General features: G+C 46.2%; 1 long non-coding RNA gene across 1 annotated transcript; it reads right to left on the reverse strand.

Annotated features, from left to right (window-relative positions):
• Nucleotides 1–943: 943 nt before the first annotated feature.
• On the reverse strand, nt 944–17,920 carry LOC122460343. The gene is made up of 3 exons (XR_006281597.1): nt 17,905–17,920; nt 1,688–1,835; nt 944–1,105 (listed from the first exon to the last, which is right to left on the reverse strand). It is a non-coding gene; the product is annotated as an uncharacterized LOC122460343 (long non-coding RNA).
• Nucleotides 17,921–18,719: the final 799 nt, after the last annotated feature.

The following is an 18,719-nucleotide window of genomic DNA, read 5'->3' on the forward strand; positions in this document are numbered from 1 at the left end:
TGAGCAAGTGCAGAATGGTGGTAGAATGTGCATTTGGACATTTAAAAGCACGCTGGCGCAGTTTACTGACTCGGTTAGACCTCAGCAAAATCAATATTCCCACTGTTATTACTGCTTGCTGTGCGCTCCACAATATCTGTGAGAGTAAGGGGGAGACGTTTATGGTGGGGTGGGAGGTTGAGGCAAATCGCCTGGCCGCTAGTTACACGCAGCCAGACAACAAGGCGGTTAGAAGAGCACAGGAGGGCGCGGTACGCATCAGAGAAGCTTTGAAAACCAGTTTCATGACTGGCCAGTCTATGGTGTGAAAGTTCTGTTTGTTTCTCCTTGATGAAACCCCCCAACCCTTGGTTCACTCTACTTCCCTGTAAGCTAACCACCCTCCCCTCCTCCCTTCGATCACCGCTTGCAGAGGCAATAAAGTCATTGTGGCTTCACATTCATGCATTCTTTATTACTTCATCACACAAATAGGGGTGTAACTACCAAGATAGCCCAGGAGGGGTGGTGGAGGAGAGAAGCACCAGGAGGGGTGGTGGAGGAGGGAAGGACAAGGCCACACAGCACTTTAAAACTTTAAAACTTATTGAATGCCAGCCTTCTGTTGCTTGAACAATCCTCTGGGGTGGAGTGGCTGGGAGGCTGGGTGGCTGGAGGCCTCCCCACCGCGTTCTTGGGCATCTGGCTGAAGAGTCTATGGAACTTGGGGAGGAGGGTGGTTGGTTACACAGGGGCTGTAGCGGCGGTCTGTGCTCCTGCTGCCTTTCCTGCAACTCAACCATACGCTGGAGCATATTAATTTGATCCTACAGCAGCCTCAGCATTGAATCCTACCTCCTCTCATCACGCTGCCACCACCTTTCAGCTTCAGGCCTCTCTTTCGCCCGCCACTTACTCTCTTCAGCCTGTCACCTTTCCTCCCAGTCATTTTGTGCTTTCCTGCACTCTGATATTGTCTGCCTCCATGCATTCGTCTGTGCTCTGTCAGTGTGGGAAGACAGCATGAGCTCAGAGAACATTTCATCGCAAGTGCATTTTTTTTGCCTTCGAATCATCGCTAGCCTCTGAAAAGGAGAAGATCCTGTGATCCTTGAAACACATGCAGCTGGTGGAGAAAAAAAATGGGGACAGCGGTATTTAAAAAGACACATTTTATAGAGCAATAGGTACACTCTTTCACAGTAAACCTTGCTGTTAACATTACATACATAGCACATGTGCTTTCATTCCCAGGTCGCAATTTGGTTCCCCCCCACCACGTGGTTCACCCTTCATCCCTCCCCCTTCCCGTGGCTAACAGCGGGGAACATTTCTATTCAGCTACAGGCAAACAGCCCAGCAAGAACGGGCACCTCTGAATGTCCCCTTAAGAAAAGCACCCTATTTCAACCAGGTGACCATGAATGATATCACTCTCCTGAGGATAACACAGAGAGATAAAGAATGGATGTTTGAACGCCAGAAACATACGCTGCCATGCTTTGTTCTACAATGATTCCCGAGTACGTGCTACTGGCCTGGAGTGGTAAAGTGTTCTACCATGGTGGACGGATAAGGCTGCCCTCCCCAGAAACCTTTTGCAAAGGCTTTGGGAGTATATCCAGGAGATCCACGAATGCCAGAGCAAATTAATCATTAAACATGCTGACTTTTAAACCTTGTATAGTATTTTAAAAGGTACACTCACCAGAGGTCCCTTCTCCGCCTGGCGGGTCTGGGAGGCAGCCTTGTGTGGGTTCGGGGGATACTGGTTCCAGGCCCAGGGTAAGAAACAGTTCCTGGCTGTCAGGAAAACCGGTTTCTCCGCTTGCTTGCTGTGAGCTATCTTCCTCTTCCTCAAAACCTGCTTCCGTGTTGCCTCCATCTCCATTGAAGGAGTCAAACAACACGGCTGGGGTAGTGGTGGCTGAATCCCCTAAAGTGGAATGCAGCTCATTATAGAAGCGGCATGTTTGGGGCTCTGACACGGAGTGGCCGTTGGCCTCTCTGGTCTTCTGGTAGGCTTGCCTCAGCTCCTTAAGTTTCATGCGGCACTTCTTCGGGTCCCTGTTATGGCCTCTGTCCTTCATGTCCTGGGAGATTTTGACAAATGTTTTGGCATTTTGAAAATTGGAACGGAGTTCTGATAGCACGGATTCCTCTCCCCATACAGCGATCAGATCCCGTATCTCCCATTCGGTCCATGCTGGAGCTCTTTTGCAATTCTGGGACTCCATCATGGTCACCTCTGCTGATGAGCTCTGCATGGTCACCTCTGCTGATGAGCTCTGCATGGTCACCTGCAGCTTGCCACGCTGGCCAAACAGGATTTTGAAATTCAAAAGTTTGCGGGCCTTTTCCTGTCTACCTGGCCAGTGCATCTGAGTTGAGAGTGCTGTCCAGAGCGGTCACAATGGAACACTGTAGGATAGCTCCCGGAGGCCAATACCATCTGATTGCGTCCACAGTACCCCAAATTCGACCCGGCAAGGCCGATTTCAGCGCTAATACCCTTGTCAGGGGTGGAGTAAGGAAATCTATTTTAAAGAGCCCTTTAAGTAAAAAAAAAGGGCTTCGTCGTGTGGACGGGTGCAGGGTTAAATCAATTTAACACCACTAAATTCGACCTCAACTCCTAGTGTAGACCAAGGCTAACAAATTTATTTGAACATAAGCTTTTGTGAGCTACAGCTCACTTCATCGGATGCATTCAGTGAATGAAGTGAGCTGTAGCTCACGAAAACTTATGCTCAAATAAATTTGTTAGTCTCTAAGGTGCCACAAGTCCTCCTTTTCTTTCAGTGTTCAGTTGAGATCTACATGCTGTGACAGGAGCTAGCACTGGTTTGCCAGCAACTCAAGCGCGCCAGGGTCTTTCTGACCTCATTGGCTCACTGTTGGACCGCATGGGTCCCTAGAAGGAATCTGAAGGAGGCTGCTTGGCATAGGAGGGCAGAGAAGGAATCCCTTGAGTAAGGAAGGGGTGAAGCTGAGCCTGAAGGAAGGATAAATAGATCTGTATAAGCAGCAGGAGTTCCCACACCCACTGCATAAACTTACCCCCTCATCCTGGGGTCTGGTTGTATGGTAACTCAGATAACGACAACATTAACTGATAGATTTTAAAGGCAGAAGAGACCGTTATGATCATGTAGTCTGACCTCCTCTGTGACACTGAGACCCTTCCCCAGTAATGTCTGCCCAACCCATCATCTGTGGTTGAGCTATGGGACATCTTTTAGCCAGTTATCTGCCTTCAAGTGACAGAGAATCTAACATATCCCTGGGTACATTGCTCCCGTGCTTAATTACTTGCAATGTTAAAAATTTGCACCTTGTTTCTATTCTGAATTTGTCTAGCTTCCACTTCCAGCTATTGAATCTCATGATGCCCTTTTTGCTAGATTAAAGAGCTGTCTTCTATCAGACCTCTCTTCCTCATGTAGGCACTGTGCTGCTGACAGACCAGGCGCCAGCTCATGTCAAGGTCCCCGTGTCTCAACAGAACACTGACAAATGCCTAGCTGGGACCAGTCTGGCTCACCTGGGTATTAGTGTTGTTAAAAGAGGTATTAGAGTGATAAGAACGTGTTTAGTGTTTAGACTTTATTGAATTCTTGTGAGTTGCTGCCTGCATTAATCTCCATGATAACTTCTGTGTCCATTATTATAAGGTCATATTTAAGCATTTGTATTGGAAGCCTCTGTGACTGTATTACTCACCAGATAGGAGAGAGACATTAACTAGTGTAAAGTGTTGGTCTCCAACAGAAGGCGTTACGTCCTGCCCAACTAGGAAGGCCCATCAACATCAGACAGACTATTATGCAATACTAAAGAGAACAAACAACTTTTTTTTTCTGCTCTGCCCGCCCCCCATGAAGAGGACTCATGCAAGTGAATTCTTCCCACCAGCTGAGTTTGCAGCTCAGAGCACACGGGGTGGGAGGGAGGGAATAAAAAGCCCTGACCAGAAGGAACTGTGTCTGTGTGCTGCTTGGACTCCAGAGGGCAAGATTTTCTAAGCATAAACAAAGGATCCCCAGCAGCGTAGCTTGGGTTAGCCCTAAAGGACATATAGCACTTGCTGATTATAGAAGCTTCTATTGCCTTTTGAAACTTCAGATTGTAGCTCATTTATGTATGCATATTTGCCTGCTTTAACCTTGTAAATAACTCTCTTATTTCCTCTTCCAATTTAATAACTCGGGTAATTTATTAGAGAATTGGCTACAGACATTGTCTTCAGTGTGAGATCTAAAGCGCAACTGACTTGGGCTAAGTGACTGATTGTTTGGGGCTGGCAGTAACCTGTATGTTGCTGCGATACTTGGTTGAAGGGCCCATCTATCACAAAGGTATGCTCACTGGGTGGCAAGATAGATTGGTGTACACAGCGGAACTGCATGTGACCCCATGTTAAGGCTGTCATAGTGCCTGAGGAGTTTGCACATCACAATTGGTTGGTGAAATCTACATATAGAACTCACAGACAATTTGAGGTTTGTACCCTGGTTCCTAACAGTCTGCTTTAAGGTTGGTACTCACGCTCTGGAGCCTTGTCAAGACACCTTGACAGACATTTATAGACCTTGATAAAAGCACCTCATAACCTTTTCTTGAATAAACTAAATAGATTCATCTTTTCAACCTTCCTCCCCCCCAACTAGCTGTTCCTTGGGTTTTCCTTGCAGTACCTCCTCTGCCCTAGCCCTCTAGTTCCCTCGGTCCAGAGGTGCTCTCCATCTCCTCTTACACTCACAGATTGGAGCTAATTGGACACAGCTGATGTAACCTCAGAGTGACTCAGCTAAACTGGTTCTGCAACTTCCAGACAGGTTCAAAGCACCTGGCATCAGGATGAGTCATAGATTCCAAGGCCAGAGGGACCATTGTGATCATCTCATCTAAGCTCCTATAGAACAGAAGCCAGAGAGGCGCCACAAAATAATTCCTATAGCAGATCTTTTAGAAAAACATCCCAAACCATGATGCAACAGGAGAGCCATCCATTCCTGGCCTGATCCTAGAATCATCACAGGAGTATTCAGGCAGAAGACTTGGGCAGATTGCAGGTCCAGTGGAAGAGAGAGGAAGTACCATAGTGACAAGCATGGTATTAATGTATAAATTGGGCGAGAGAGTAGATAGATATGAAGGCAGAGGTATAGACAGGGAGGGAGCAGCCCCGCAGGTCAATGTAGGAAGATGAATGTTGACGCAGAGCCAGTGGAGAGAGCAGTGTGGGTGGGGTGGAGAGTGGGAGGTTGTGAATTGAACCGCGAGGTAATTTTTTGACTACACTTTTTTTTGTCGGAAAATGCCAATTCTTCAAAACCAAAACTGTTTGCAGGAATGGGTCAGTTTGGACAAAATTTCCATTTTAAAAAACACTGGGGGGAAACAAAGTTTTGAAATTGCTGAAACATCCTACTTAGAATTTAGAATAGAATAATTTCATAGAATAGAATATCGGAGTTGGAAGGGACCTCAGTAGGTCATCTAGTCCAACCCCCTGCTCAAAGCAGGGCCAATCCCCAATTTTTGCTGTAGATCCCTAAATGGCCCCCTCAAGGATTGAACTCACAACCCTGGGTTAAGCAGGCCAATGCTCAAACCACTGAGCTATTGGACATGTTTTAAACGTTTTGGGGTCAAAAATGACTTTTCATTTGAAAATTTGAGTTAATTTTTTAGTATAATTTTTTTTTTAATTTTAAAAAGGACAAAATTGAAATGAAACATTTTTAAATGATCAAAACAGAACATTTCAATTGACCAGAAGCATTTTTCGGATTTTTGATTAGCAAAAATTTCCCAAACATTGACTTTTCATCCCGATTCAGAATGGAAAGATTTTTTAAAATCCCAGAAATGCTCATTAAACGGGAAAACTGTTTCCCACCCCTTTCTGGCTGTGTCCTGGTTATGGTGTCTAGAGGAGAAGATAAAGTTAGCAGCATGGTTTTGTGTAGACTGGAGATGGATGAAAAGAGCAGGTAGTGCCCCTGGGCTGTACCTATACCTATAACCTGGCTTCTAGAATCTTCTGAAAGGGTTAACAAGACAGCAGAGAGTGAAGAAGTGGTGGATATAATTTATTTAAGCTTTCAAAAGCCTTTTGATAAAGTCCCTCACAGGAGGCTATTAAGGAAACTTGGTAACCACAGGATGAGAGCAAAAGCCAAGCCACAGATTAAAAACGAGAAAAGATCGGAAGGAAAGGGAAGGAGTAAATGGCCAGTTCTCCTCAGAGAGAGACGTTAATAGCGGAGAGGCCCTGAGATCAGCATTAGGGCGGGGGTTGTTCAGTATATTTATTAACAGCAACACACAAAGGCGAGGGAATAGTATGGCAGTGAAATTCACTGGTGACTGAATGTTATTTTGGTTCTGGAAAGCCTCTAGCAGTACAAATCAGTAGGCAACTCAGTGGCAGGTGAAATTGGACGTGGACAAGTCTGGGGTAATGTGCATTGGAAGGAACAATTTACGATACTTACAGACACGGCTGGCTGGTGAAGGAGCTGGAAGCTGTCAGGGGAAAGACTGAGGCATCACTGTGGATGGCTGCCTGCAGATCTCTGCTCACGGCACAATGGCCATGAATAATCCATCAAGAGGAAAAACTGCATGAAGACTGGGATAGAGACCACTGTGTAAAATATTCCAGTGGCCAAATCATAAAGGCCCTGGGCCACAAAGTGGTTCTGTTCAAGCCACTGGAGCTGGTTTATGCCAACTGAGGATGTTGCCCATAAACTGCATTATAAAGATCCAGTAATAGACTCTGATACCCAATGAGTTTTTAATTAATCAAACATAACAGCTAGCTTGGATCCATGCAGGCGTGGATGGAGGGATTCCCTGATGTGGGTGGTTTTCAAGATATCAAAGTCCTATCTAGAGCAGTAAGCAGGTTCCTGTACTGAACAGGAGTTGGTCACTTGAACACATTGCGACAGAGCACCTTAAACTCTTCCGTATCTACCTATTCTTTGGGTATGATTTCCTAGAGGGAAGCGGGTGGAGCAAAGACAAGCTGTGAAGGGGGGAATTAGGGACAGAGAGGGGCAGAGACAGACTAGGGGAGTATATGCTAGGGACAAGGGAAAAGGGACATGTGGGTGGACATAAGAACATAAGAACAGCCAAAGGACCATCTAGCCCAGTATCCCGTCTTCCGACAGTAACCAATGCCAGGTGCCCCAAAGGGAATGAACAGAATAGGGAATCATCAAGTGATCCATCCCCGGTCGCCTGTTCCCAGCTTCTGGAAAATAGAGGCTAGGGACACCATCCCAGCCTTGATGGGCCTATCTTCCATGAATTTATCTAGTTCTTTTTGAACTCTGGTATAATCTTGGCCTTCACAACATCCTCTGTCAAGGAGTTCCACAGGTTCACTGTGCATTGTGTGAAGAAATACTTCCTTTTGTTTGTTTTAACAATTGCCTATTAATTTTGTCGGGTGACTCCTGGTTCTTGTGTTATGTGAGGGCATAAATAACACTTCCTTATCTACTTTCTCCCCACCAGTCATGATTTTATAGACCTCAATCATATCCCCACTTAGTCGTCTCTTTTCCAGCTGAAAAGTCCCAATCTTATTAATCTTTCCTCATACGAAAGCCGTTCCATCCCCCTCATCATTTTTGTTGCCCTTTTCTGAACCTTTTCCAATTCCAATGTATCTTTCTGAGATGGGGTGACCACATCTGCACACAGTATTCAAAATGTGGGCGTACCATGGATTTATATGGAGGCAACATGATATTTTCTGTTTTATTATCTCTCCCTTTCCTAATGATTCCCAACATTCTGTTCACTTTTTTGACTGCTGCTATACGTGGAGTGGATGTTTTCAGAGAACTACCCACAATAACTCCAAGATCTCTTTTTTGAGTGGTAACAGCTAATTTAGACTCCATCATTTTGTATGTAGAGTTGGGATTATGTTTTTCAATGTGCATTACTTTGCATTTATTAACACTGAATTTCATCAGGCATTTCGTTGCCCAGTCACCCAGCTTTGTGAGATCCCTTTGTGACTCTCTCAGGGAAAGAAGCATCAGCAACCATTACTGCTCACTTTCTTCTAGAACCTGGAACAGAACTCAGGGTTCCTGAGTCTCAATATTCCTTTGCTGTCCAGCACATAGTTGAGAAGTTGTGTGTCTCTTTGCTCTCTAGTGGCTGGTTCCTTAGAGGATGACAACCTGCTCTGGCCTCAATTTCTCTGTGACGCGATTCCCCATGTATAACATTGGGATGGTACCTCTCCTTCATCTCTCAGGGGTCTTGTGAAGACTAGTTCACTAATGTTTGTGAAGCACTCATAAATTATAGTAAGCAGTGCCATAGAAAAGCTCACGAGTAAATTATTCTGTTTTCAGTGCAGGGGTTAGATAACATCCAGAAATAAGGCCTGGAGCCACAAACTGAATTCACTGGGTATAAAAAGAAATATTGACTGTTTAGCCATTTAGTGAGCACCATCCATCCTGTGCACTGAATGAAGAGTTGGAAAAAGTATTACGTGATCATGAAATTAAAGACTGTAATGCATGTACTCAGAGGGCCAAATTAAAGTTGCATGGGCCACCTTACTCCTGGGGTTTGCTAACTTTGGAGTGCTTGACTTTGCAATTTTGCATCTGTAATATTACTGTAATGTAGTTTTTACACACACATAAACACACATACTTTAAAGCTGCTGCTCAAGGTCAGCTGTAAATGAAAATTCCAGTGGTTAAATCGCTGGCGTTGCTAACTTGCTGGCTGCAAAGGAAGCCAGAACCTACTAATCATTGTTTAGTGAGGACAGTGGGGGAAATGCCAAGACACAACCCTGGCAGCCATCAGGCACCATCTACAGCAATCAAAGCTTCAGTAGGAAGACAAAAGTCACTTGAAAGACCCTCTGCCCAAATGCAGAGTAGCAGCCCAGAGGGACTAGCCAGGTCGCAGAGCTCTGTTTAACTTAGTTCCCTCTTCCAGGTCATTTACTGCCTGCAGTGCTAATTATCCATTAGGAAAACAAACAAGCAAACACATCTCCTTGTCCAAGGTGACCTGTGTCTCAACGCAGAAGAGGAACCCTTTATATCCTGATGTGCCCAGGAGAAAAGGGAAATAAAGACGACCATGTGCCAGGCCTAATCAACAATCAAAATCAGCACCACAAATAATAAAAGAAAAGTATGATTAATAACCACCCACCCCTCTGGGGTCTTGCTCTGCTTTACACAGGTCTAGTGTAGCTTGGATAGATTCCAATTTCCTTGTCGGTCTGTCTGTCTACTATCACCATTAGAGCTGGCTGGAAAAAATCCAGTGAAGCATTTTTTGTCTGAATTTGCTGATTTGTTGAAATCAAAACCCTTCCTGCAGATGGGTCAATTTTGATGATGTTCCAGCAGAAATCTGCCTGGCTTCCTGCCAACCTGCCTCCTCCCAGCTGATGGGGAGCGGGGAACCTGGAAGTCCCAGCGCCCAAGCTTGCAGCTCCTTGGCAGCCTGTGCCTCCAGCTAGGGAGACACCACAGGACTGCCTTCGCATTTGGAGCTTTCAGGATTGGAAGGGGATGGCATTCCAGCTCTCAGCCTCCATCCCAGATCCTTTCCCAAATCAGTTTCTCACAGCTGGTGACTGTTTAGGACATGATCTCTTTTGCTACATAGATTCATAGATTCCGAGGCCAGAAGGGACCATCAAGGTCGTCTAGTCTGACGTCCTGTAGAATGCAGACCAGAGACCTCCCCCCCAATAATCCCTAGAGCAGAGCTTTTAGAAAAACATCCCATCTTGATTTAAAAATGGTCATTGATGGAGAATCCACTCCAGCCCTTGGTAAGTTGTCCCAATGGTTAATTACCTCGCTGTTAAATATTTACGCCTTATTTCCATTCCGAATTTGTTTAGCTTCAGCTTCCAGCCCTTGGATTGTGTTGTGACTTTCTATGCTATATAGAAGAGCCCATTATTAATTATCTGTTCTCCGTGCAGATACTTATAGACTGCAATCAAGTCACCCCTCACCTTCTCTTTGTTAAGATAAATAGACTGAGCTCTGGGAGACTATCACTGTAAGGCAGGTTTTCCAATCTGTCTGTCCTGATCTAATTGCTTGACACCTCTCAGCTCTGAATGGCACTAAGCCCCTTATCTGCCCTTATTTTCCAACTCGCTTTGGCCTCAGTTGCCCTCCTCTGTGACATTAGGAAACCTTCCCCAGGTTCACATCCACTGTACTGCATGCTCGCCCCTTCACTCTCCAAGAGAGAAATGGGCTCTTGGCTTTGCAAGTGGGTCTGAGAGCCCCATGTGAAAGAGCCTCCTCCACATACTCTATTCCTGCTCCTGCGGTCTCAAGACTTTGAAAGCGTTAAGCTTCCTCATCCAGTGTCCTTGGTACCTCGTCATCACATGCATTTCAGTTGGCGGGGGAAGGAGTGCACAGGTATCAGGGTTAAGGGAAATCAATTTCAGTTCAGCTACTGGTGCAAAAGGGAATTAGCTCCACCTGGTTCTCCTTTGTAGCAGGGCCTGCCTTACACGCAGCATGAGGCTGAAAGCAGGTCTCATTCAGCATCTGCCTTGTGCATTGCTCTGCAAGGTAGCGGCCACGTTTAACATTTATTAATTGTCTGGGAGAAGAGGGAAACAGCATGTTAATTACATTCTCCTGCTTGAGCTGGGCAGCATTGTGAACACAAGCCTGGATGGCGTAATAATAGCAAGAGACCTAGAGAGATCAGAAGAAAGGGCAGGAAATAAGAGGAGAATCAGCCTGGGCTGATGCATGTTCCAAAATGGCCAGGACACAGATATTCAATGGGAAAGGGAAGCTAGTGTTGGAGAAAGACTGGGGGAGCTGGTGATCAGCAGTGATGGGCCTGCAACATGATACGGCAGCAAGAAGTTCTACGTGATTTGGGGCTCTGTATGACACGGTACCAAGTCATAGAGCGGAGAGCTGCTAATCCCCCACTCCACCGGGGATGCTGTGCTTCTGTCGGGCGGGGCACTGACAAACGGATGGCATTTCAAGACAGAGCAGCAAATATGTCAAGACGTTGGAGGGGAAAGATTAAAAGAGCTAAATATTGTCTAGCCTGGCTCGGTGATGACTCACGGGAGACGTGATAACAACCTACAGATATTTGAAGGGTGTAAGCCTAACAGTGATAGTGGACAGCAAATATGAAACTGGAGTTTGCATTGTATTCCGGCAGCGAGAATGTAATTCTGACTGCACGGAACAGGCATCATATCACAGAGCGAGGACATGATAGTGCATCTGGACAGTGCTGATGAGGCTCCACTGTCCATCCTGCCTGCAGCCCTGAGCATCCTAGCACCAGAAGAATATTGGCAGGCTGGTGGGAATGGAGAAGATGAAATACTAGCATTTATTACAATTGTGTGAAATAATTACTAATACGGAATAATAATTTCCTCCACTGCAGGAATCACTAGTTAAAGATTTCTGGCCTGTGCTAAGGAAGTTGGATTGGATGGCATATTGGTTCCTTCTGGCCTTCTGATTATGGACCTATTATTGCAGAATCAACTGTACACTAGGTGGCTTCCTGGCTGGAAATTTAGGCCAGGGACAGGATCCTGATCCTGATCTTAAGAAGTTTTGTATCACTACTTGTCTCCATAAATTGTGAGCATTGATCTCTGGTATGCTGTTGTAAATCCAGAGTTGTAAATCCTGGAATTTAAATCTTGAGGGGCAACATGTACCTCATGCAAAGGGGAATTGTAGACTGTGGAAGAGCAGGTGAGTAAACAGGGGAGTTATGCACACATCTCCACCGGGTTTGAGCTTGAATCTTCAAGACAAAAGAGGCATGGCTGGGCGGGTTAGCGATGAGAAAAGGAAATGACTCAAGGACTGGAAGGATTGATTTGTGAGGAATGATTAGCAGAACTAAATTGAGAGTGCGTGTCAGCTTGGCCGAACAATCACTAAGGAGGGGAGTGTTCCTAGAGCTAGTGGCAGACTGAAAATGGAGGACAGGCAGGGATTGCTTTTCTAACAGCAGAGACCTTGGCTGTCATCCCCTGACTTCAGATCACTGAGTAAGGATCACTGCTGGGGTCAGCAGAGCATATCCAACCCAATCGATTCCCTGCCATTGCCAGTGGCAGCCTTTGGGTCTACTCTTTGCTTCTACTAGAACTGGTCAGAAAATGAAGGCAATTTCTTGGGAAAACTCAAAATTTGTGGTGAAACTATTCCTGCTAAATTTGGAATTTTTGAAAAATATCCATCTGCACCAGCTTCTGTCATCTCAAGGGTGCAGAACTGGGCCCTTAGCACTGTAAATTCTTCAGAGCAGGGTTTTCATCTTCTTGCATCAGTCTGTCAAGTACAATGCACAAGGGTAGCTCTGCTGAAACGATATCCATATAAGCAATGGCTCAAACCAGCGCTCTGGCTCTAAGCCCTGTTCTGAGCTTGAAGGAAGTTTGTCTTCAGATCCAAACACCAGGAACAGATCCACAGGCAGTGTAAATCAGCATAGCTCCATTAAAGTCAGTGGAATTGCATCAGTTTACACCAGCTGCAGAGCTGGCCCCATGACGCTGACATCTCTCCCTGGATCACAGATGGAACAGCCTCCCAAAGAAGTGGCAGAAGTCCCATGTCATGGGGCATTCAGAAGAAGATTGGTTAATGTCTGCATTGGACCCAGGGAAATGGGCCGGACAATCTAATGGGTCTTTCCCATCTATGATTAAATGTTACATGGCCATCAACTTTTTGGTCTGCACCAGCTTCTGAACGCTCCTCAGCCATTCCTGCTCTCTTTAGAATGAATCTGACTTTAGAATTCTCTCCAGACAGCAAGCTCTCAGAGAATATCAGGGTTAGAAGGGATCTCAGGAGGTCATCTAGTCCAACCCCCTGCTTAAAGCAGGGCCAATCCCCAATTTTTGCCCCAGATCCCTAAATGGTCCCCTCAAGGATTGAGCTCACAACCCTGGATTTAGCAGGCCAATGCTCAAACCACTGAGCTATCCTTCCCCTCTCAACACAGTGCTAACAGATGTGTCCTTTCATACTTAAATTCCCCTTCTAGAGCTCCTGCTAATGTGACATTTAGCACATTTATGGTGCTTTTCATTTTCAAAGTGCTTTACAAACATTAATAATACAACTCCCATGAACTTCAATGCCACTGTAATGCTCTAAATCCTTCCCCTCATCTTCCTCTTTGGGTGCAGAAATTCCGGTCCTACAGAACTCAGTACACTCGCGCGTTCTCTGACAAATAAACATTATTAAAAATGATCTTTAGTCGTGCTCTCCATCCTCTCCTAAATGCTCCTCTGAACATTCCCCTGTGCCAATGGCCAGTTACGAGATTACAGCCAGCACATAGTATTGCACTTAGAGACAGATGCTGCTCTCGGTAAATCGAGATTAACTCCATAAAGTTACACCTGTCTGACAGAGTGGAGGATATGGCCTAAAAGATTTTGGTCCTTACAAACCCTAAGTCACGTTAGTGGTCCTCACGCATGCAACTCTCTGCCCATTTTAGGGTTTTTTATTGGATCCTTTGAAATTTTTATTTATTATGTGTACTTGCGATTGCTTCACTCACCATGCTAGCACCTCCTTCTGGTCATCTTGGGGATCAGCTCCAGAAGTCAGTACACCCACTCTGGTGGTGTCTCTCCTGCCAGAACTTCTGCTCCTTAACCCACATTACTGCAAGGACCACAGCATCCTCTTCATGACATAGCCCTCTGGCTGTGTCACACTCTGGGCTCCCCCCAGCCAGGGTCCAATACGGCAGTTCAACTGTCCAGCCCCTTCCTCTGTGGTGAGTAGGGGGGACCCGGGCGCATAAGAACATAAGAAGGGCCACACTGGGGCAGACCCAAGGTCCATCCAGCCCAGTATCCTGTCTACCGACAGTGGCCAGTGCCAGATGCCCCAGAGGGAATGAACCTAACAGTCATGAACCACTACTCCGAGTCCCAGCCTAAGGACCCTGTAGATGGCAGCCACATGTTGCATCCCCTCCAATCTCTCAGTACATTTCCCTGGGCCACTTCCCTGCAGCCCAGCACCTTCTTCACCCTTCCCTCAGAGCCTCAGCATGCTGGTCTTAGCAGCCAGCCAGGAGCATGCTCGCTCGCTCGCTCGCTCGCGCTCTCTCTCTCTCTCCTCTGTTCCTGCCCAGCACTGCTTTGTCCAGGGTGCTATCTTTCTGCCACCTGCAAGGCAACCAGTCCTCCCTTCTTGAGCTCCAGGGAGCAACTGACCCTGCTCTGCCCTGCAGATCTTCTTATATTGGCTTGCCAGGCCCTGATTGGCTGCTTCTCACAGCCCCTCTCCTATTGGCTGCTTTTCACACAGCCTCCTTAGGGCTCCATAACTCCTTACAGGCCAGTATGGGGCCACACACCCCATCACAGTAGTACAAAATATGTAGAGGCTCCAAGCATGACCGGAGCACACATTGTGCTAGGCGCTGCACATACCCATAATGAGCAGCAGTCTCCACCCCGAAGAGCTTACAAAGTAAACTGTTAAGAGTGACAAAACTAGTCGTATAAATAGAGCTACTGGAGAATTTCTCAACAAACCATTTTTTCACCAGCAAATGCTTGTTTGTCTGAACCAAAACATTTTGCAGAAATGTATTGGTGTCGACAAAACTCCCTGGGAAGGGGTCTCAGAGGTAGGCTGAAATTTCATGAGAGAGAGGGGCTGCCCCTGCCCCAGACCATCCAATAACCTGGGGTTTGGGGGACTCACCTGGGCTGTGGAAGACCTAAATTCAAGACGCTTCTCTACTGGATTCAAAGCTGGAGCTTGCCCCTGGATCTCTCCTATTGTAAGTGAGTGCCCCAAACACAAAGCAGTTGACTATTCTGGGGTGGGTTGTGATTTCATGACATTTTTTGAAAGGTCTCATTTTCATTCCGATGTGGAAGAAAAACAAATGACAAAACCTCTGTGCTTTCCAGCCAGCCCTAATTATTCACCCCATTTTAGAAAAGAGACACCGAAAGCTGAAGGAAAGGACTCATGACAGCACTTAGTTTCAGTTGGAGGAAATTAGGAGCACTTTTCAGAGTCCCATCCTCAATGGCTTGCCCAGCGACCCAGAAAGAGCAGGAATTGAATCCAGAGCTTTCCCAGGCCGATGTCTTAACCACAAGACCATCTCTTGGCCAATGGGAACACTTGCATGAGGTCAGCCTACCTCCACAGGGGTCAACAGGCATATTTAGGCAGAGTAAGGACTAATTGCACTGGGCTAGTGTTTGCAGGATCTGACTCTAACATTTTCCTAGCAAATTCTTGTTTCTTTTATCCTAATCAGATTTCCCAGACCTTAAAATACAGTTTAAAATCTCTATCCCATTTTGTATTCCGATTAGCCTGAAATCTACGTCTCATACTCACGCTTAATAATTCTTCATTTCAAGCCATCAAGTAATTTTCCTCCCGCAAATTACTGCCTTCCCCTCTCTCTATTGTATCTGGCACTATTTCAGACTCATTCAGTAATTTGCTTGACTATGTAAATTGATCAGAATAACTCAGTTTTACTACAATTTGCTTGAAATGCCTTTGTTAGCAATTAGAACACTTTGTTTAAAGACAAATAAGATTTAATGAAATTTTCTCCTTTCCTTGGCAGCCTCCCAGTCTGGAGTTTCCTAGCTGCTTTGCGTCCATCGGCTCCCATGGTACCCTGCTCAGCTCCTTTGGTAGCTATATCCTCAGGATTCCATCTCTCTCTTTTCCCTCTCGCTGTCTCCTCTAAGTGTTCCCTATCTGTTCCTCCCTTTTCACTCACTGTTCCAGGTTTATGTTTACATGGTCCATGTGGTCTTGCACCTGGATCCTCAAACTCCTGGTGTCCCTCTGAAGTCTTCAGTTTATTGAAAACTTTCTGCACATGATAGCTCCTGGAATATACCATTGCCATTCCCCCTGGATACCTGTGGAACTCATTGCCAGGGAATTCTGTGAAGGCCAAAACTATAACTGCATAAAAAAAAAGAACTAGATGAGTTAATGGAGGATAGGTCCATCAATGGCTATCACCCAAGATGGTCAGGGACGCAACCCCATACTCTGAGTGTCCCTAAACCTCTGACTGCCAGAAGCTGGGACTGGACGAAAGGGGTTGGATTACTTGCTAATTGCCCTGTTCTGTTCATTCCCTCTGAAGCACCTGGCACCAGCCACTGCTGGCAGACAGGATACTGGGCTAGGTGGACCATGAGTCTGATCCAGTATGGCCGTTCTTATGTTCTTATAAGGGGCTCTCCAACCAACCAGACAGCTACAGCTGTCTCAGTGCAAGTGTAGCGTGCTGGATTAGTTCAATGATCCTGTCTCTCTCCAGTAGCTGGTTGCCATAGCTTCCAGAGCCAGCCACTTGCCTGCAGCTGGCAGGGCTATTTCTTTAGCTCAGCAAGTAGGAGCCAGCATTTGGGGTGCTGAAGCTTGAAGGTTCCAGGGTGAACCTCTCTGATGACCATGATGTCTACATATAAGCAGCTCCAGTTCTTTAAACAGGGGCACGAGATATCCCTCAACATGAGTAGCCATGGGATTTTCATAGGAGAGCTGGTGTCATCAGAGCTGGAAAAGATTAACAGGGAGACTAAGATAGATGGGGCGTGAGCCTGTTCCTGTATGACAGGGCAATGGGATGCTGGGCTAGAGAAACCACTGGTCTGCTCTGAGGTTGGTTCCTAAGGTTTCATCCCAGTTATTGGCAAGAGTTTCCTCCTTTTCACCAGGCTCCTCAGCATCCAGCTGCACAAACACCTCCTGAATAGAGCCGGGAGACATTTTGCAGATGAATAGTTTGTTTGCTGAAAAACGCACTTGTGAGCCAACCAGAACTATTCACCAAATTGACATGGATTGGCTGAACAGTTTGGGCCAATTTTTTCCCCTGGGCTAGATTCACAAGGGGACGTAGGTGCTATTCACAAACTGGAGGAGGGTCCAATCACCATTCTGGAGCAGGGACCTGAGCCCAACTGCCCCTCTCCCAGGTGAGTGCCCTAACCATCAGGCTGTTGAGTCATTCACCCTCTCATTCTCTCCAATAAATATTTTCTACAAAGTGGAACAACTCCAACAGGGTTGGGCTTGTTTAGTCTGCAGAAGAGAAGAGGGGGCATTTGATAGCAGCCTTCAACTACCTGAAGGGGGGGCCAAAGAGGATGGAGCTTGGCTGTTCTCAGTGGCGGCAGATGACAGAACAAGGAGCAATGGTCTCAAGTTGCAGTGGGGGAGAACTAGGTTGGATATTAGGAAAAACTATTTCACTAGGAGGATGGTGAAGCACTGGAATGCGTTACCTAGGAAGGTGGTGGAATCTCCATCCTTAGAAGTTTTTAAGGCCCGGCTTGACAAAGCCCTGGCTGGGATGATTTAGTTGGTGTTGTTCCTGCTTTGAGAAGGGGGTTGGACTAGATGTCCTCCTGAGGTCTCTTCCAACCCTGATATTCTATGATTCTATGACTGAGAGAACTCCAGCCCAGAATACCCAGTCAGATGGGAGGGGAGCACACTCAGTTCAAGTCCCAGCTCCAGAGTAGAAATTCAAACCCAGCCATCTCCCCTTCTTAGCGAGCTCCCTAACTGCTGAGCTATTGGGTATAATGGGGGCACGTCCTCCTCCAGCTTCATGAATCGAGCCCGTCTGCTCCTTTGCTTTTATTTCAAAGGGTTAAAAATGCCTAGAGATGAAACAAAGTTTTTCCAACTTTTTCAATTTGCTGCAATTCAACAAAAATTTCAGGTTCTGTTCAACTTGAGCCTAATTTTTTCTCCCTCCAAAACTGCTGGTGAACTTGAGGGGGAAAATCAGGTATTTGCCCAGGTCTAACCCCGAAAGATCTTCCAGGGGTGGCCCAACATCATCATCTCCCTCGCAAGGTTGTGTTACAATGCAACGATACAGCAGCAAGCCACGCTGGCATCTTGAGCCTCAGGAAAACTCGTTTTGTGGTGGCAAAGCTAGTGATCCCAGTGATAACGGAGAACCATCTGACCTCCTGGGATGACTCCAGACAAACATTCTATTCCCTGATTACAGGGACGGCCCAAAGTCTTTGAAAATGCATAAACGTCTTTTTACAGGCCTAGGCTCCAGAACAGTGTGGATTTCTCACAGTAGGTTGAGACCTCTTTGGCTGTGTAATTCAAATGTAGCCGGGCGAAGGGTGAATATCCAGAGACTGTCCTTTCTGCCTGTGTGGATGGTGCTGTCAGTCAAAGAGACAGAGGGAAACCAGCTGTTAACTCACTGTGCCATGGAATATCAAAACATGCCACAGAATTTTTGGCCAATATGTCAAGGGGAGACTCATGAAAATTCCAACACTGGAATTACCGGGTGGCAAAGCGCAACTGAATTGCATTGCAACAATGCCGCAGAGGCCTGTTACGTGAGATAAACCCTGTCGCCTGGGAACTGTGTGATTACAGCAGGGATTTAACTCAGCAGGATCCCCTCCCTGTGTATTTTATAAACTGGACTTCGGCTCTTTGCTCGGAGAATAGTTTCCAAGTAACTGATTGAATTTCTTATCAGGCCCAGTTCCCCTTTTCTGGTCGCACACTGGGTGAAGAAACACAATTTTAAAGACATTATTTCAGTTGCAAGAAAAAAATGAAAGATGCAACAAGTAACAAACAAGGATGGGATCATTCAAAAGTGCTGAAGGGATT

Source organism: Dermochelys coriacea, chromosome 5 (genome assembly GCF_009764565.3).
Source record: "Dermochelys coriacea isolate rDerCor1 chromosome 5, rDerCor1.pri.v4, whole genome shotgun sequence".
Lineage (NCBI taxonomy): Eukaryota > Metazoa > Chordata > Testudines > Dermochelyidae > Dermochelys > Dermochelys coriacea.